The following is a 20,947-nucleotide window of genomic DNA, read 5'->3' as shown; positions in this document are numbered from 1 at the left end:
TCTTTGTTGATTATAGGCTGTAGAAAACTATTCATCACAAAAACTGTGCTTTAAAGTTCAAAGTAACAGGGCGGTGCCTGTGGCTCAGTGAGTAGGGCGCCAGCCCCATATGCCGAGGGTGGTGGGTTCAAACCCAGCCCCGGCCAAACTGAAACCAAAAAAAATAGCCGGGCGTTGTGGCGGGCGCCTGTAGTCCCAGCTGCTCGGGAGGCTGAGGCAAGAGAATCGCGTAAGCCCAAGAGTTAGAGGTTGCTGTGAGCCGTGTGACGCCACGGCACTCTACCCGAGGGCGGTACAGTGAGACTCTGTCTCTACAAAAAGAAAAAAAGTTCAAAGTAACACATTTCACAAATGAGAGCAGGAACCACAAATATAGTCATGTTGGTTACCTGTGATTAGGAATTAGCCATACTTGAAAATCTAACATTTGGCACTCGAGCTGAATCATAAACAAAAAGAAAAATAAATGAGCCTCTGCACTGCTCTTATCTTGTGTGGGCATTGTCTGGATTTGGTCTCAACTGGCATGGGCGATATCGTGACATAAATGAAGATACCCTTACTCACTTTGATAAATTGTTCCCTAGCAATAAATCAGAATACCCACATCAAAATTTTCTTGGAGATCAAGTGAAAGAATGGACATTCAATGATATTTTGCTCACTTTACACTCTCTCTGCTCCTTTATGATATTTTGACATCATGGACAGACACCACCCTCTATATCAACCTCTCTGTTGAAAAGGCATTGTTCTCTGCAGAGGAAACCATGGGTATGGCAAAAAAACTAATAAAATAAGTGTCCCAAATTTTATCTCCTGACACATCATTACAGAGTGTATTGAGCAGGAAGTAATATTAATGGAATATGGTAGAACAACAGCCAGAATGAAATAAAAGAAAGCACAGTCTCTGAAATCAAGCAGTTCCGGGTTCAAATTTCAGCTCTGTTATTTTCTAAGGTTAAGACTTTAGATGAGCTATTTAAGGTCTTTGAATTTTAGTTCTTCATCTATAAATAATGAAAAATTACTTGTCAGAATCACTGGAAGAGTTAGAAACATAGTACATTCCACTTAGTATATGTCACATAATCTGCCTTTTTATCACCCTATGAGACATTTCATTGTGTTTTGCTTTCTACAATGGGATTTAAGGAGCCAGTTACACTTGAGCATTGAGAACATCCTCACAATTAATGCTTCACAAGGACCTAGGAAAAGAAGGTGGGCACATGTTTCTCTCTCTTTCATCATGATGTTTTATCTGCCTTTGCTTTTATTTTATGTCCTGTTGAAAAGCCTGTAATTTGAGAGAAAGCAGAAAATCATAGCTGAATTCAGAGATGGGGAAGAATAAAGGGAAAAATAAGAGGACAAAATCAGATACAATGCATGTTCCTGGGAGTGGAACTGCAAGACATTTAGTGTCTATGAACCTTTGTGCAATCCTTGGTGGAAAGGATTTCCAATATGGAAAAAGGTTTTTCAAATATGGAAAATTCCTGTGAGAATGAATGTGAGTATTTTGAACTTTATTCTCATATTTGCAAGAAAGATATTCTCAAGAGACAGATTGATGTCAATGTCTAAAATATAAAGTAGAAGGGAAAAAAATCATCTTTATTGAGGGAAATTCAAACAGAAACCTTAATTGCACATGAGCTAAATAGTCGTGAATGACAGATTTATTTCAATCATTTATCAATTCACTGAATCAAAATTTATTTATTATGTATTTTATTTGGGGTTATTTTCAGGTGCATAAAAATTAGATACAAAGAATAGATATAATAAAAAAGATTAAAAATAATGAGCATTGGCAATGATGTGGAGAATGTGTAACCTTCCCACATTGCTGATAAAAATTTAAAATGATGCCATCACTTTGGAAAAGAGTTTGTAAGTTGCTCAAAGTTAATGACAGAGTTATCATGTTATCTTGCAGTTCGACTCCCAGGTGTATCCATTGTAGAACCAAGAATCTATTTTCAAGTAAAATGTGTACATAAATGTTCTTAGCAGCATTATTTGCAGTAGCCAAAAAGTAGGAATCACCCCACAAGTCCTGAATGGCTTACCAAAATGTGGTATATCCATACAATGGAATATTATTCAGCCACAAAAAATAAAATACTGATTGATTTTAAAACATAGATGAACCTAGAAAACACTATATTAGTTGAAAGACACTGAGATCAAAAGAACATATAAGATATGATTCTGTTTTTTATGAAATGTCAAGAATGCATAAATCCATAGAGACAGAAAGTAGATTAGTAGTTGTCAGGGGCCAAAAGGTATAATTCCCAGTGGTAAAGTAATGTGTGTAAATTAATTCTCCAAAAACAAAAAGTGAAGTTTGGTCTATGCATTCTGTGATTCGTGTAGTGTTTCAAATGTTGGCAACATGTTACATTTTGTAATTCAAAAACAAGAGAAATTATCTCTTATTGTTGTAACAAGTTTTGAATTTTTGAGAGGATGCCATTAAGGACAGTTAAATAAACAAGGAAGTGAGGAAATAAAGGTGTGCCAATAGAAGGAAAGTTTGGTCTGTCTGTCAGGAAGGAATTAAGTTCCTCAGGGCCTACCTTGAACAAGACTAAGGAATCCAGCTTTACTTAGTAGATGGTGAAGATTTTTGTTTTTGGCTAGGGCTGGGCTTGAACCCGTCACCTCTGGCATATGGGACCGGTGCCCTACTCCTTTGAGCCACAGGTGCCGCCTCACATGGTGGAAATTTTAAAATTGTTCATAAAATTTTGTGTTCATGAGAGTTTTTTAATGAAAAATTTAATTAAGATTAACATCATATTTAAAAATATGGCTTTATATGCAAAAGGAAAAGTCAATTCCCCATATTCCCTAACTAGAATCTGGTTGACCTTGGACATTAAGTTTCATGTATTTGAAATAAAGGAAGATAGGTAGTCAAAAACCAGAAGGTGTATTGGATTCTAGCTCAAATGACATGGACAGCATTGAACAACCAATTTCATCTTTCTGCCCCCCCCCTTTAAAAAGGATCTCTCAGAAATGACTACTTGATGCTCTAGTGTTTTATGACTAATTACTGGTTAGTGGGATGATTGTTCAGGGATCATTCAGATTATTCAGTCACCATATTAAATAACCTCTAACATTTCTCCTAAATATATTCCTATATGTGAGGGTAAATCAATGGTACTTCTCTTGGTGGAAGTGAATAACTATTCGTAATGTACCTGGATCCTAGTATCCCTATTTTTCCTCAACTTTCAGGCACTCAGAAGACTATAATATCATACATACAGGGAGGTGCATAGGACAAGTTCCAGTCAATGAAATTTTGGCAGAACTCAGGCATACTACTTCCTGTTGCATAACTGAAAAGTCACACACAATTCCTATGTCTCTTCCTGATGCATCAGAAGATAAGTTTGTGTGTTCCACCTGACATGTGAAGCCTCCATAAACCTGGTCCCTGAGTATCTGTGAGGAACTGAACTCTCTGCTTAACAGACTTTTGCTATGAGTTGAACATAAAGAAAACTCTAACTTTGTTTAGGCACTGTTTTCATCCAGCACCACCAGTTATATCCCGGATTAATATACTAGATTCTGCCTTTGCTAGTACTTTCGCTACTTCGAACAGGGCCAATTTCATCTTCAAGAAAAATCATCTTCCTTTAGGGGAGAAATACTGAGATATTGGGATTATATTTCATATCTATATTATATCTATATTATTCATATTACAATAGATTATTTTTGCAAATAATGTGTTTAGCTCTCCAACAACATTTATACTCATGTTGAATAGGATGGATATCTTATGCTTCAGTCCTTCTTCTGGAGTACCTACAGTGTATTTTTACCAAGTAACTGCTGTTGAAACTGTTACCTCAAGTATAGTCTACAAATAGAAAGAAACGGGACTATCTAAAGCACTATTCCTCATTTTCCTTGAGCTAATAACTTCTTAATAATGCAAAAAATCTCACCCTAGATTAATCATTTGGCCCATATCACATATGTATTATTTGGAAAAAAAGGAGAAAAACATTATTAGTTTATTTGCTCCACCCTGGAAAATATTTCTGATTTCTTTTTCAAATTTCAAAGATTACCTGTGGTGGTTAATTTCATATGTCAACTTAATGGGACAACAAAGTGCAAAGTTATCTTGGGTTTTTCTGCTAGGGTGGTTTTGGATGAAATTAACATTTAAATCAGTAGACCAAGTAGATTGTTCTTTCCAATGAGCTGAAGGCCTGAATAGAAGAAAAAGGGCTACCGCTGGGCTGAGCGAATTCCTCCTGCCTGATAGCCTTGAACATGGGGAATTGGCTTTTTCCTGCCTTCAGACTTGAGTGGAAACATCTACTCTTCCTGTCAGTCTTTGAACTCACCTACAATTTCCGCTTTCATGGATCTTTAGGTTGCCAGCTCACCCTGCAGATCTTGGGACCTGCTACCTCCATAATCACTGAGACAAATTCTTATAATAAATATTTTTCTATATATTTATATATACTACTTGGTCTGTTTCTCTGAGTAATTCTAATATATTATCTTTTAAAATATATACATAGATTTTATTGAAAAATTTAAGCTTGCGGGGGGCACCTGTAGTTCAAAGGACTAGGGTGCTAGCCCCATATACCAGAGGTGGTGGCTACAAACCCAACCCTGGCCAAAAAACCTTCAAGAAAAAAAAAAAGAGAGAGAGAGAGAAATTTAAGCTTGACTGAGTATAATTATAAAGCAATGTTACTCTTTTTTCCTAAAATAAATATTACCCCAAGTCAAATTGTTTATTGTCCCCATATAAAACCTAAATAGGACTGATAACCTTTAAGACCAGTTTTAGTCACTTACTAGGCCAATGTCATAAAAAAATGTCAACTTTTGTAATAGAATTTAGTGATTTTTTTTCTCCTCCCTTCCTCCCTCTGATTTCTGTTTTGACAGAAGGACTTATTGTTAAAGGGTAAGAATTTCTTCAATTTCCCTTTTTATCTTCTGCTAGACCTTTCCTATTCTCGAGGTTTTTTTTTTTTTAATTATTATTGTTTCAGGTTAACTTTAGGGTACCAAGAAATAGGTTACAAAGTTTGCATTTGTTAGGTAGATTCCCTCTTATAATTGTGTCCTCCCCCAAAAGGTGTGTCATACATTCTAACTAACATCATGCGCATTAAGTGGGAACATACCCATCCCTCCTACCTCACCTCTCCCCACACCCTTTATCCCCTGCCCTCCAACTTGAATTGATTTGAGTTTTTTTCTCTTATGGGTGTGCATTATATCATCTATATATTATTATTGAGTACATTAGATTCTTTTTTCTCTATTTTTGTGATGTGTTACAATGAAGAATGTGTTTCAACTCCATCCAGGTTAATACAAAAGATGTACAGTCTCCATCCTTTTTAATGGCTGAGTAGTATTCCATGGCAAACATGGAATAACCATGTTTATTAATCCACAGTTTGTTAATCCATTCCCAGGTTGGTGGGTATTTAGACTGTTTCCAGATCTTGGTGATTGTAATTGAGCTGCAATAAACAGTCTAGTACAAATGTCCTTATGATAAAATGATTATTTTCCCCCTTCTGGGTACATGCTTAGCAGGGGGGTCGTGGGATGAAATGGGAGGTCTAGTTTGAGTTTTTTGAGGATTCTCCATATTTTTTTCCAAAAAAGTTGTATTAGATTTCAGTCCCACCAATAGTCTAAAAATGTCCTCTTCTCTCCACATCCACACCAGCATCTGTAGCTGTGAAACTTTATGATGTGGGCTATTCTCATTGGGGTTAGGTGATATCTCTGGGTGGTTTTGATTTTCATTTCTCTGATGATCAGAGGCAATAAACATTTTTTCAAATGTTTGTTAGCCATTAACCTGTCTTCATCAGAGAAGGTTCTGTTGATATTTCTTGCCCAGACAGGTTCTGTATTTTGATCTTAATAAGGTTGACCCCATGGGACTAGGGAGGGGTAGATATTACAGGTGAATTTTACTGGATTTGCAAAGGTTTGTATTGTACATTAAAACAAAATTTTAGTTGTCTATCTATTGAAGGCAATGGGCTGTTTGTCACTTTTACCTCTTTCTCTCAGTTCCTGGGTCTCTTGAGTTGACCTTGTTCCTGTCGCTTTACTTCTCTTTTTGAACATTTGAGTTATAAGAAAAGTCACACACACTTGTACCAACTTTCTTTTAGAAGATTAATTCATGCCAAAGTAACCTAGTTTCTTGCTTCCTAATTTACTGGCCCAGGGTAATAGCTGTATACTCTCACTTTTAGATTTATTCAATTTATTCATCACTCCTCCTATCACTTCAATCGGTGGAATCTTTAAGCTTCTCTTCACTTTTTCTGCCTTGTCTGCCTTATGCAATCTTACTTCTAGAACCCTCTGCATCCTTGCGCCAATCTGAACTAGAAGCTGTCTAGCTAGGCATTGGACCCTCTCACAGATGCTCTCCTAGGTAAGAGCAATGTTTCAAATTACTCTTTTTGGCTTAATCACTCATTTTATTATAAGATATCTTCAAGAAAGAATGCATCAGAAATAAATTTTATGTGAACTTTCATGTCTGAAAATTTTTTTTGTGATGTTCTCACACCTCATTGATACTTTGTCTTGCAAACAATTATTTATGAAATTTTTTAAATTTATTTTTTCTTTAATTTTTATGGTTGCAAAAACAATCTCTGACCACAGCAATGAGAACTCCAAACCATTACAAATTTTCATTCTATGTAAATATATTTTGTCTTTAAAATACATTTTTTTAGATTTTCATTTTGTTTTCATATGTGGCAATTATAAATTGAGCTGTTATGAACAGTCTAGTGCAAATGTCCTTATGATAAAATGATTTTTATCTCTGGGTAGATTCTTAGTAATGGGATTGCAGGATCAAATGGAGGTCTACTTTGAGTTCTTTAGGATTCTCCATACTTCCTTCTAAAAAGGTTGTATTAGTTTGTAGTTCCACTAACAGTATGAAAGTGCTCCCTTCTCTTCACAATCATGCCAGCCAAAATGTGGAACCAACCTAAATGCCCACTAACCCAGGAATGGATTAACAACGTGTGATGTATGTATACTATGGAATAATATTCAGCTATTAAAAAAGATGGACACTTTACATGTTTTGTATTAACTTGGATAGAGTTAGAACACATTCTATTTTTTTTATTAAATCATAGCTGTGTACATTAGTATGATCATGGGACACCATACACTTGGTTCATAGACCGTTTGACACATTTTCATCACACTAGTTAACATAGCCTTCCTGGCATTTTCTTAGTTAATTTGCTAAGAACTTTACATTCCACATTTACTAAGATTCACATATACCCTTGTAAGATGCACCACAGGTGTAATCCCATTAATCCCCCTCCCTCCACCTACCTCCCCCCTCCCTACCCTCCCTTTCCCCCTTCTCCCTATTCTTAGGTTGTAACTGGATTATAGCTTTCATGTGAAGGTCCTACATTAGTTTCATAATAAGGGTGAGTACATTGGGTAGTTTTTCTTCCATTCTTGAGACACTTTACTAAGAAGAATATGTTCCAGCTCCATCCATGTAAACATGAAAGAGGTAAGGTCTCCATCTTTCTTTAAGGCTGCATAGTATTCCATGGTGTACATATACCACAATTTATTCGTGGATTGATGGGCATTTGGGCCTATTCCATGACTTAACAATTTGAATAGGGCTGCAATAAACATTCTGATACAAATATCTTTGTTATGATGTGATTTTTGGTCTTCTGGGTATATGCCCAGTAGAGGAATTACAGGATTGAATGGCAGGTCTATTTTTAGATCTCTAAGTGTTCTCCATATATCTTTCCAAAAGGAATGTATTAATTTGCAATTCCACCACCAGTGTAGAAGTGTTCCCTTTTCTCCACATCCATGCCAACATCTCTGGTCTTGGGATTTTGTGATATAGGCTAATCTCACTGGAGTTAGATGATATCTCAAAGTAGTTTTGATTCACATTTCTCTGATGATTAAAGATGATGAGTATTTTTTCATATGTCTGAAGGCCACGCACCTGTCTTCTTCAGAGAACTTTTTCTTCAAGTCCCTTGCCCAGCCTGCTATGGGATCCCTTGTTCTTTTCTTGCTAATGTGTTTGAGTTCTCTGTGGATTCTAGTTATTAAACCTTTGTCGGAGACACAACCTGCAAATATCTTCTCCCATTCTGAGGGCTGTTTGCTTGCTTTACTTACTGTGTTCTTGGCTGTGTAGAAGCTTTTTAGTTTGATCAGGTCCCAATAGTGTATTTTTGAAGCAGCTTCAATTGCCCGGGGGGGGGGGGGGGGTCCTTCTCATAAAAAAGTCACCCAACCCAATTTCTTCAAGGGTTTTCCCTGCACTCTCTTCTACTATTTTTATAGTTCAAATCTTTAATCCAGTGAGAGTCTATCTTGGTTAATGGTGAAAGGTGTGGGTCCAGTTTCAGTCTTCTGCAGGTTGCCAGCCAGTTCACCCAGCACCATTTGTTAAATAGGGAATCTTTTCCCTATTGAATGTTTTTAATTGGCTTGTCAAAGATTAAATAACGGTAAGTAGCTGGATTCATCTCTTGGTTCTCTATTCTGTTCCAGACATCTACTTCTCTGTTTTTATGCCAATACCATGCTGTTTTGATCACTAAAGATTTGTAGTATAGTCTGAGGTCTGGTAGCGTGATTCCTCCTGCTTTGTTTTTATTTTTGAGTAATGTCTTGGCTATTCGAGGTTTTTTCTGATTCCATATAAAACGAAGTATTGTTTTTTCAAGATCTTTAAAGTATGACAGTGAAGCTTTAATGGGGATTGTGCTGAAATTATATATTGCTTTGTGTAGTATGGATATTTTAACAATGTTGATTCTTCTCAACCATGAGTATGGTATATTTTTCCATTTGTTAACATTTTGAGCTATCTCTTTTCTTAGAGTTTCATAGTTCTCTTTATAGAGATCTTTCACGTCCTTTGTTAGATAAACTCCCAAATATTTCATCTTCTTTGGCACTATTGTGAATGGGATAGAGTTCTTAATTGTTTTTTCAACTCGACTACTGTTGGTATACGTAAAGGCTACTGATTTATGAATGTTGATTTTGTAACCTGAGATGCTGCTGTATTCCTTGATCACTTCTAAGAGTTTTGTAGTAGAGTCCCTAGTGTTTTCCAGATATACAATCATATCATCTGCGAAGAGCGAAAGTTTGATCTTTTCTGACCCTATGTGGATACCCTTGATTGCCTTGTCTTCCCTGAATTGTGGTAGCTAAAGCTTCCATTACAATGTTAAAGAGCAATGGAGACAATGGGCAGCCTTGTCTGGTTCCAGATCTGGGTGGAAATGATTCCTATTTAACTCCATTCAATATGATATTGGCTGTTGGTTTGCTGTAGATGCCCTCTATCAGTTTAAGAAATGTCCCTTCTATACCAATTTTCTTGAGTGTTCTGATCATGAAGTGATGTTGGATGTTATCAAAAGCTTTTTCTGCATCGATTGAGAGAATCATATGGCCTTTGTTTTTTTTTTATGTTTTTTAATTTTTATGTTTATGTGCTGAATTACATTTATAGATTTATGTATATTGAACCAGCCGTGAGATCCTGGGATAAAACGGACTTGGTCATTATGTATGATTTGTTTGATATGTTGCTGGATTCTGTTTCTTAGGATCTTGTTGAATATTTTTGCATTTATATTCATTAGTGTTATTGGTCTATAATTTTCTTTTCTTGTTGGGTCTTTTCCTGGTTTGGGGATCAGGGTGATGTTTGCTTCATAGAATGTGTTGGGTAGTCTTCCTTCTTTTTCTACCTTTTGGAACAGGTTGAGTAATATAGGTACTAATTCCTCTTTAAAGGTTTGGTAGAATTCTGTCGTAAAACCATCTGGTCCCGGGCTTTTCTTTTTGGGGGAGATTTTGTATGGTTGATGTTATTTCCCAACTTGATATGGGCCTGTTCAACATTTCCACTTGATTCTGGTTGAGTCTTGGAAGGTGACGTACTTCCAAGTAATGGTCAATTTCCTTCAGATTTTCATATTTCTGAGAGTAAAGTTTCTTATAATATTCATTAAGGATTTTTTGGATTTCTGAGGAGTCTGTTGTTATTTCGTCTTTGTCATTTCTGATTGATGAGATTAGTGATTTTACTTTTTTTCCTCATTAGGTTGGCCAAAGGTTTATCTATTTTGTTGACCTTTTCAAAAAACCAGCTTTTTGATTTATTGGTCTGTTGTATTATTCTTTTCTTTTCAATTTCATTTAGTTCTGCTCTGATTTTTGTTATTTCTTTTCTTCTACTGGGTTTGGGGTTGGAGTGTTCTTCCATTTCCAGTTGCTTGAGATGTCCCATTAAGTTGCTTACTTCCTCTCTTTCCATTCTCCTGAGGAAGGTTTGCATTGCTATAAATTTCCCTCTTAGAACTGCCTTTGCGGTGTCCCAGAAGTTCTGATAGTTCGTGTCTTCATTGTTGTTTTGTTCCAAAAATTTGGCAGTTTCCTTCTTGATCACATCTCTGACCCATCTCTATCATTCAGCATAAGGTTTTTTAACTTCTATGTTTTTGTATGAGTATGCAGATTCCTGTTGTTACTCAGCTCAAGTTTTATTCCATGGTGGTCCGAGAAGATGCAAGGAATAATTTCTATTCCTTTAAATTTACTGAGGTTAGACTCTAGAACACATTCTTCTTAGTAAAGTATCACAAAAATGAGGAAGCAAGAATCCAGTGTACTCAATTCTAAGATGAAGATAGTGGATGATCTAATACATACCCACATTACAGAAAAACTCAAATCAATTCAAGGTGGGGGATGGGGAATGAGAGAGTAGGAGAGAGGAGCAGGGGAGAGATACTTTCTTCTGTATAACACACCTCTGGTGGGTGGGACACAATTATAAGAAGGATTTTTCCTAACAAATGCAAAAGTATAACTTTACTCTTTGAACCCTAAATGAAACTGATACAATAAAAATAAAATTGAAAAAAAAATTTTCATTTTGTTTTTGATGGTTTTAAATTTCACAATAAGATTGCTCTATTCTGAAATTTATGTTTATTTGGATTTTTCTTCGTTTTTATTTTTACATATAGGTTTGGCCTTTCTATTTGGGCAATTTCTGTTATTCAGCTCCCTAAAAGATTCCAGCTTTAACTATTCACCCCAAAGCTACATCATTTAATCCAGTGTTATCATGTCTACTTATGATCAATTCCTACCACTTCAAGTGGAATATAGAAACTTACACCATAAAGATTCCTTTATGTGGTAGTTCACTTATACATTACACATGCTTTTAAAATTCCATCAGAAAAAAAAAGTTATGCATTTGTCTTAGTTAGTATGGGCTCCTATAACAAAATACCATGGAGTGGGTAGCTTAAATAACAGAAATGTATTTCTTACAGTTCTGGAGACTGGGAAGTCTAAGATCATGATGCCAGTAGACCTACTGACATTCTTGGCTTGCAGATGCCCATCACCTCTTTGAATCACTATGTCGTGGATAACAGGAAGACAGAGTGCTAGCTCACTCGTCTCTTCTTGTAAGGGAGCTGATCTTAGTAATGAGTGCTCAATCTTATGCCCTAATCACCTCCCAAGGCCTCACTTTCTAATACCATCATGTTGGGGTTTAAGATTTTAATATAGATATTATAAGGGTCATAAACATTCAGTCCATGACATCCATATATTTTTATACCAAATATATTTTTTGAAAATTAGCAAAAATAATTTGTTACATTTACACAGATAGTTACATTACTTTACTCTTTCTTTATTCCTGATGTTCCATCTTTCTTCTGGTATCATTTACCTTCTGGGTGAAGAACATCCATTGACAGTAATTTTAGGGAAGATCCACAGAGAAAAATTGTATTAATTTCCTTAACCTTAAAATATATTTATTTTTCCTTTATCCCTGAAGAATATTTTGAATGAGCATAGAGCTCTAGATGGACAGTTCTTTTTCCTTCATTATGTTTCAAATATTGTCCCACTGTCTCTGCTCTCTGTAGCTTCCAATTAGGAACCATAATCTTTCATGCAATTATTTTCACAAAGTAGTGCATAATTTTATCTTGTGCTTCTGAGATTATGTCTTTTCTTTAAGGCGGATTAATTATGATGTTTCTATATGTGGATTTATTTTGAAATATTCCCTAGGGAGTCCACTAAGATTCTTGAATTTGTAGGTTTATGTATTTCCCTAGATTTTGATCATTTCAGCTATTACTTTTTAGATTTGTTTTTTCTTCACTGACCTTTCTCTCTACATTTTGTGAAACTTACACAAATGTTAGATGTTATTGTTTCATGGTTCCTTCAGTTTTGTTCAGTTTTTTAAGAATGTTTTTCTCTCTGCTAAGTTGCATAATGTATGTTATTCTATCTATAAACTCATTATTTTCTCTTTTATTTGCTAGAGAGTCTACCCGTGAAATAATCATATTTTAGTTTAAAATTTTTATTTGTATCTTCTTTCTGTCTTCTGTTTCCTTACTGGAATATCTTAGTATGCTATTTGCTTTAACCATGTTTTCCTGTGCTCTGACTTCTTAGAGCATTTTTTCAAATAGAAGTTTTAAGTTTTCTTCAGGTAATTTTTTTTTTAGATAATTGTCAGATAATTACAATATGCTTTGCATATCAAGTAATTTTTTAATTGATTCTTAGATTTTTTTGTACAGTGTGTTATAAATTTCTGTGTCATGTTTGAATAGTATGAAAAATAATGATATTGTATTACCAGGCAATTGACCTACCTTTTACAGTTTGCAAGTTTAAATGTCAGTATCATTTTCCCAGTTTTTGTAGTGCTATTAGTGTGTGTCCTATGTTTGTTCATTCCAGTTTCCAGTCTGGGAGCCTGACAGTGTTCTTTCTCATGGTTCAGCTCCCAAGGTCTGTGACATGCTCTTTCAGGTAACATGGTCAATTTGAAATTAGTGTTGGGAGTTTATAAAGCTCTTTACATACTCTCTTTCATCAATTTCCCTTTCTGCATTGTCCCAGCTACTTTTGGGAGAGAAGCAGAAGCTCTCTTTTTCATCTTTCTGGCCAGAAAAGTGACCCATTCTTTACCCCATTTTGCTGTGCACTTCCCAGACCTGTACCCTTGCCCAGTGTCAAGCACTGGGAGGACAGAAAGAGAGTGACCATCAAATGGTGTTTGCTGTACCCATTTGGGACCACAGGTGCTCTGATCTGCAAGGATCTTTCCTTCCCTCAAAGCTTTCATTACTGGGGTACTCGATTGTTATTGTTTTTGCTTCTGCCACAGAATTTCTTAAGAGCCAATATATGAGAGAATAGATGAAACAAAACAAAACAAACAAACAACAACAACAAAAAAGGAAGATGTTCATCTGCTATATCTGAGCTGAGGAGACTGATTTCTCACTCTTTGAGTCAGAATTAATAGGGTTTCATCTGGAACTTTCTCTGTCTAAATTAACTCCCATTATTCTATCAAGTATAACCTAAGGGATAAAGAAGGAAAAGAGAAAAAGTAGACTCACACCAGTAGACTATTTCTTGTATTCTTCCTTTATCTGCCTACTACTACCTACTTTTCAGAGTTTAGAGAAGAAAAGCTACTCCATGCGTTATTTTCCGATTTTCTAGTTGTATTCAGTGGGATAAATAAACTTGAACTTAACCAACACTGAAATTGCATTCTATTTTAAGTTCAGTAAAGTTTTTGCCTCCCACACACCACTTAAGATGTTCCCATTCAGGTCATCAATATTCTCCCTGGTGCTCAGGCCACTATTTAATCTGTATTCATCTTTGCTGAAATTTGATGAAATCCCCCCCTTCTCAGTGAAGTTATTTCTAGCTACTTTACCTAATCCTGCAAACTTCCCTTATGCTCCCCATCTATATTTTGCATTTCTCTGCATTTTTATAGCATTATAACTTTAGGGATTAGGGACTCACCAACATCTCTGCCATATGTGCATACATATACACATAAACACACATATACATGCATGTACATTGATATTTTGGCACATATATATGGCATAAATTTCTTAGAGGCAGATATCACTGAGTATAACTTTCTCACATTACCTTCGTTATCTCCATGTTTTCTGTTTATCATACCTTTGATTTTTTATGTTGAAAAATTTTCTCTGCTGGCCAAAGATAGTTCATTGTTACTTGATAAATATCAATAACAGTGATGCATCTGTTTGGTTTATGAAAGGTCAGATGGTAATAAGAGAGTGATTTCATCTCATGGTTTTCTGTTCCATATGTCTATATCTCTATTTTTGTGCCAATACTATGCTGTTTTGGTCACAGCGGACTTGTCATATAACCTGAAGTATGCTAGAGTGATACCTCCTGCTTTGTTTTTCTTACTAAGAATTGCCTTGGCTATACAAGAAGTATTTTTTCGAGTTCTTCAAAGCATGATGTTGATATTTTAATGGGGATTGGATTGAATCTGTAGATTGCTTTAGGTAGAATAGACATTTTAATAATGTTGCTTCTTTCCATCCAAGTGCATGATATGTTCTTCCATTTGTTAATGTCTTCTGCTGCATATTTTCTGAGAGTTTCACAATTCTCTTTGTAGAGATCCTTCACCTTTTTTGTTAGGTACATTCCAAGGTATTTCATTTTCTTTGAAGCTACTGTAAAGGGAATCATGACCTTGATTTGCTTTTCAATTTGGTTGTTATTGGTATACAAAAGCTACTGATTTGTGGAACTTGACTTTATAGCCTGAGATGTTGCTGTATTTCTTGATCACTTCCAAGAGTGATCAGGAAACTTTCAGGAGTTTTGTGGTTGAGTCTTTGGGGGGTTCTAAGTATAGGATCATATCATTAGCAAAGAGTGAGAGTTTGACCTCCTCTGCCCTCATTTGGATGCCCTTTAGGTCCTTTTCCTGCTGCGAGAATTGGATGACCACATGTAAAATACTGAAACTAGACACACACCTTTCTCCACCTAAAAAATTGACTTAAGATGCATAAAGAATTTTTTTTTTTTTTTTATCACCTGGAAGTTTTTATTTTTTTTTCACGTCAGACCGGTAATGTACAGACGTCATAACAAGATGTGTGGGCGGTGCATCTCACGCATGCGCATGAAAACTCAATCATCAGGCTTATGAACTACAAAAGGATCTCACCTGGAAGTTTTGATTCCTTATCTCACCTGCCTCCTGCTTTCCATCATACTTGGCAATTTTATCATCATTGTGTTCTTTCTAGGTTTTGAGGGGTTTCTCTTTTGTTGAGAAAGACTGTCACTCTGTTGCCCCAGGCTAGAATGCCCTGGCATCAGCCTAGCTGGCAGCAACTTCAACTTCCTGGGTTCAAGTGATTCTCCTGAATCAGCCTTTCGAGTAGCTGGGACTCCAGGTGCCCGCCACAACAGCTGGCTAATCGTTCTATTCTCAGTAGAGATAAGGGTCTTATTCTTGCTTAGGCTGGTCTCAGACTCAAGAATTTAAATCTAAGACTTGAAATGATAAAAATCTTAGACAAAAGTGTGGAGAAAACTCTTAAGTAAGTCAAACTGGAGAAAAATGTTATGAAGAAAACCTCACTGGCAATTGCAACAACAACAAAAATAAACAAATGGGACTTAATTAAACCAGAAAGCTTATGGACAGCTAAGGACACAACAATTAAAGCAAAAGACAACCTTCAGAATGAGAAAAGATATTTGCAGAGTAAGAATCTGACAAAAGGTTGATAACAAGAACCTACAGAGAACTCAAATTAATCAACAACAAAAAAGAACAAACAATCCCATCTACCACTGGGCAAGAGAAATGAATAGAAACTTCTCAGAGGAAGACAGACAAATGACTAAAAAACATTTGAAAAAATGCTCATCATTCCTAATTATCAGAGAAATGTAAATCAAAACCACCCTGAAATATCACCTGACTCCAGTGAGAATGGCCCACATCACAAAGTCTCAAAGCTGCAAATGCTGAAATGAATGTGGAGAGAAGGGAACAATTTTACACTGTTGATGGAGGTACAAACTAATACAACATTTTGGGAAAGAAATATGGGGAATCCTCAAGGAATTCAAATTATACCTCCCATTTGATCCTCCAATTCCATTACTAGGCATCTACCTAAAAGAAAAAAATTATTTTGTCAATAGGTCATTTGTACTAGAATGTTTATTGCAGCTCAACTTACAATTGCAAAAATGTGGAAGCAATCTAAATGCCAACCAACCCAAGAATGGATTAACGAAGTGTGCTGTATATTTAGCATGGAATACTACTCAGCCATTAAAAAAGATGGAGACTGTACATCTTTTGTATTAACCTCGACAGAGTTGAAACACATTCTCTTTAGTTAAGTATCACGAGAATTTAGAAGCAAGAATCCAATGTATTCAATGCTAATGTGAAGCCAGTAGACATTCCGGCTCACATGAGAGAAAAACTCAATTCAAGCTGGGAGGAGGAGAAATAATGGAGGTGGAAGAAGGGAGGAAGCAAATGGGTGTGCTACCACTTAATGGGCACAATGTTAAGGTATATGGCACACGTCTTGGGGGTGGGACACAATTATAAGAGGAACTCTACCTAACAACTGCAACATTATAACCTATTTCTTTGTACTCTCAAATTAACCTGAAATTAAAAAAATAAATTAATTAATTAAAGTGATGCATCTAAAGAGGGTATGATGGGGTCTGAGTGTATGGATGGGGTCTTTGCTTAAAAGTGATCAGTAAGTAAGCAGGAAATTGTGTTAGAGATTCCTGAATATCAAAATTAAATTATCTATTTTTTCTGGATATATTCAATTTCCTCTGAGAGAAATATCCAGGTTTCTTTCCCAGGAGACAAAAATCTTCCTACTGACAGTCTCTACATTTGAAGTGGTAATAGCATCGGCCCCACCACAACTTTTTATCTCTATGCCTCCCTTCAGACCTCTACTTGGCTGTAAGTCCTCAGGCTCTGATATGTTTCTGAGGGCATATTGGCTGCCTTAGCATCTATACCCTACTCCACTGGCACATAAGGCCCTGATCCCTCACCCCTGCTCTACCAGTGATCATCCACCCATCTGCTTTCAATTTTCCAAAATACTGTTGAAATCTCTTTTTAGCTTGGCTTCTCCTCTATTTCTGCTGTTTTCTTTATTACTGTGGATTTATATATTTTTATTTTTTTCCTATAATTTTAATAGGGTCTTGTGACAGAAGGAAGATGAAAACCTGTGTTAATGCCAATTAAGAACATTTTATTAACTATTTTGTAAATTCGTGATTAGAAATAACCCTGGAACAGAAGGCTAGCCTGCCCACGTGGTGTGATTTAAGCAGTCCTGACAGGAGTTCCCTTCCCCAATACACCGTTTCCCTGCTTACTCATATACGAAATACTTGTTCCATTAAATAAACACTTTCATCCCACAAATGGAGACAAAATTGAACAAGCAAATGTCTGTGCAATGTTGATGTAATTCAAACTCACATGTAAAATATAGACTTTAGATCTTTTACTGAGAGCAAATGTCAAAAGGAAAACATTTAGTGTTAAGAATCCATACCTAAAATGTAGGAATTTGAGTGACAAAATAGGCATTGAAGTACACAAGATGTGATACTGACATATTAAAACTAATTCATTTCTGATGAGGGTATATAAAATACAATGTGAGCTGGACTGGGAAATAGGCTTATAAACACACTCTCAGCATCATCACAGGTTTCAGTGGTTTTCCGCTATGCTTGAAGAGGATTACACTAATGATACTTAATTCTTCACCTGCCCTACAATTTTATAATACTTTAAAAATGTCTGAATTGAAACTACAAATATCCTTGCTGATCTAAACTTAGCATCATTATGGACCTACAAATATTAGAATTTTCGGAATATATGAACAAAGTTCAATCTTTTGGATTTTCTTTCATTTACCCACAGTTAATGTTGATCAAATCTAAAGCATTTGTATTAAGAAAAAAAAAAAAAGTCTTAATTTTGTCTTGAGTCTTAGTAATTTTCTGCTTTTCACTGATACAAAACCTCTTCAACTTGCAGATTTTCTCTCTCCATTTTGCTTTGAGCAATGCCACTCTTAGGTCCTGACAAGAGGAGACCTACTTCAGGTTCTAAACTTTAAGGGCCTATACACTTTTAAGTGCCTTCTTGAAAAACTTTAAGTCCTACTTTGGTCCCTAGGAGTGCCCTGGGCCAACAATATTATAGGGAGAATGACACTAAGTCTAAATTCAGGCCTTTTGGGATCTTCTGCTTTCATTCCACGAGAGGCCCCTAGTGATCTCAGGCACTAATGTCTATTGAGTCACCCTTAGTCCTGTAGTCAGGCCCCAATTCTAAGAGGGAAGTCTGCAATGTCTTATATTGCCAGTACATTATTTCTTTTGAAAACTCATAAAACATCAAGCCACCACAATGGTGCTAACAAGATAATTTTGAGTGAGTCTTATTCATGTTATGCACTATAAACATGTCCGTAAGAAGACAGTGCAGAACTCTGAGCTATAATGGCCCACTGTCTGTCTAGTATGGACCCACATATCATCTTTCCCCTATCCAACTGTGGTACTGCTTCCAGACTACAGCCCTGGAAGACAGGAAGTTAGGAGCAGGTGTACTATATGTTATGCGCCTCTTCTACCTCTGGCTTTTAGGTGGTCACTTCATTAACTCTATGCTCTGGAAGGAATCATCCAGGATCATTTGTGCTTTTGTTTTCTCAAGCTTTTGAGAATTTTGCTCCGATCAGAACAAGTACTTCTGATTCTTGCACTTTCCTACTTCTAATTGATGTTGTGTTTCTGTACTTTCCCAGGTGCTGTCAGTGGGATAGGATAGACATTCCTTACACAAACAGGACTGCTCTCACTCTGACCCTGAGCTTCTTATCTCTCCTACCTATGGGTGCAATGTGTGGAAGGTGGGGGTGTTTAGTTTACATTTTCCTGCATTCTTTGGGAAAGATTTGCATCTGAGGTCATCGTCAATTAGGAAGACTAACAGCCTTTGAGAGAGTCATTAGAAGCGAGTGTTCATGGGTGGCTCAGTGGATGATGCAGCATAGGACTTGTGATTTAACTGGAATTAAATAAACGTATTAGGAAAACACAGAGGCAAAAAATAACCACAAAACTATGGCATTGTGAGTAAAAATTATACTACTACCTCTTTATTAAAATGTGAGAGATATAAGCCAACAAGAGTGCACTTGACAAAAGGTAACATATATAGAAGACTTCTGCATCTGAGCACCATCGGGCCTGGCCACTGTGAAAAACTTCACTGAATGGTCAATCAACAAAAATATACATTTGTTTACTTTTCCCATTATTCTAGATCAGGGGTCCTCAAACTATGGCCTGTGGACCACATGCTGCCCCCTGAGGACATTTATCCAGCCCACTGGGTGTTTTTGTCACAGCTGCCTGTCCTGCTTAGCAGCTGACTCATCCCAGGCTGCAGTGCACATGTGTGGAATGTGCCCCACACTCTCCGACTCCCCTCCTACTCTCTGACTCCCCTCCTTCTCTCTGTCTCTTGATCCTCCTCTCAGTCTCTGGTGTAATCAGAGGAGTCACCAGGTTGCCTGTGCAGAGCCTGCTGCTGCTTAAGGACTGAGGTAAGAAAAAGGATTTTTTTTTTTTTTGAAGTTAGGATGTCTATTTTTTTTTTTATTTTGCAGTTAGTAGGGCCTTTTTTTTTGCAGTTAAGGGGGCCTTTTTTTTTCTGAAGTGAGGAGATCTTTTTTTTTTTTTTTTTTGCAGATAGGTGGCACCTTTTTCTGAAGTTAGAAGAGCCTTTTTTTTTAAGTTAGGAGAGCCTTTTTTTTAAGTTGGTTAGTTTGTTGGGGGTGATTTCTGGGGGGGTTGCATCACAGTGATAACGCAAATAGTCAGAGTCCAGTTCTAATGAAAATTGTCAGTGCTGAAATGTAATGCAAATGGTCAGAGCTCAAAGGTAATGCAAATAGTCAGTGCTCAGTGGTAATGATAATTGTAAGTGCTCAGTGTTAATGCAAATTGTTAGCACCCAGTATTAATGCAAATTGTCAGCAGTCAGTGTTATCGCAAATGTTCAGCAGTCAGTGTTAATGCAAATGGTCAGTGCTCAATGTTATTGCATGGGGGCCCCAAACTGGTAATCTGCCTAGGGCCCCATGGGAACTTATTCTGGCTCTGCAGACAGTTGAGGAGTAGGAAACCCAATTTAATTGACTGTAAGTGCATTTGTATTCTGATTGCTATTGAGTTGTGTATGATGTTGTATGTTGTGTGCTGTATAAGCCCTGGTTCACACTGTTGCGATCTCTGAGCAGGGTGGGCTTAGCCATATACTTGTATGGCTGAACTCACATTAGATTTGGAAGAAAAAAGGCATACATGCCTTCTTTTTTCCTGCAGTGGAATCTGATCGCATGGGTCTTCTCACCCATGCGATCAGATTCCAGTGTGAGTTCACAGATCGCAGTGTGGTTCACACAGGGTAGTGTGAACTGGAAAGGTAGTGGAGGAACCAGCTCTGTAATCATGCCTGTTCCTGCACTGCACCAGTGTGAGCCTGAGGTAAAAGCAGAGTTCCACCATATGGGCACTGGTGAGGCTGAAATGATGTGGACTGGCAAGGCTGCATTGATGGGCACTGATCAAACTGCATTGATGGGCAGTGTAGTCTACATGTCTCTGTGTGGGCAAAGTTATTGCTGGTATATTGTTTTTGGAGTGATATATATATACATATGCCAATATATATATTGGTATTTGACTAATAGCATTTTGGAATCCCTAGGAAACAATGATATCAAGAAAAATTAACTCTGAGTGTAGGATATTCAAAGAACAGTGGACTTAATGATTACTTTTTCATGCAGTACAAGGAAAGAGCTGTGTGTTTGGTATGCCAGAATATAGT

At 36.6% G+C, this 20,947-nt stretch overlaps 1 non-coding gene across 1 annotated transcript; it reads right to left on the bottom strand.

Moving 5' to 3' along the window:
- Nucleotides 1-15,075: 15,075 nt before the first annotated feature.
- Nucleotides 15,076-15,179, bottom strand: LOC128572219 (small nucleolar RNA U13). The gene has a single exon (XR_008376123.1). It is a non-coding gene; the product is annotated as a small nucleolar RNA U13 (small nucleolar RNA).
- Nucleotides 15,180-20,947: the final 5,768 nt, after the last annotated feature.

The sequence above is a fragment of the Nycticebus coucang genome, chromosome 19 (genome assembly GCF_027406575.1).
Source record: "Nycticebus coucang isolate mNycCou1 chromosome 19, mNycCou1.pri, whole genome shotgun sequence".
NCBI classification, from domain to species: domain Eukaryota; kingdom Metazoa; phylum Chordata; class Mammalia; order Primates; family Lorisidae; genus Nycticebus; species Nycticebus coucang.
The sequence above is the reverse complement of the archived record's forward strand: the minus strand, read 5'-3'. Positions and strand labels throughout refer to the sequence as shown.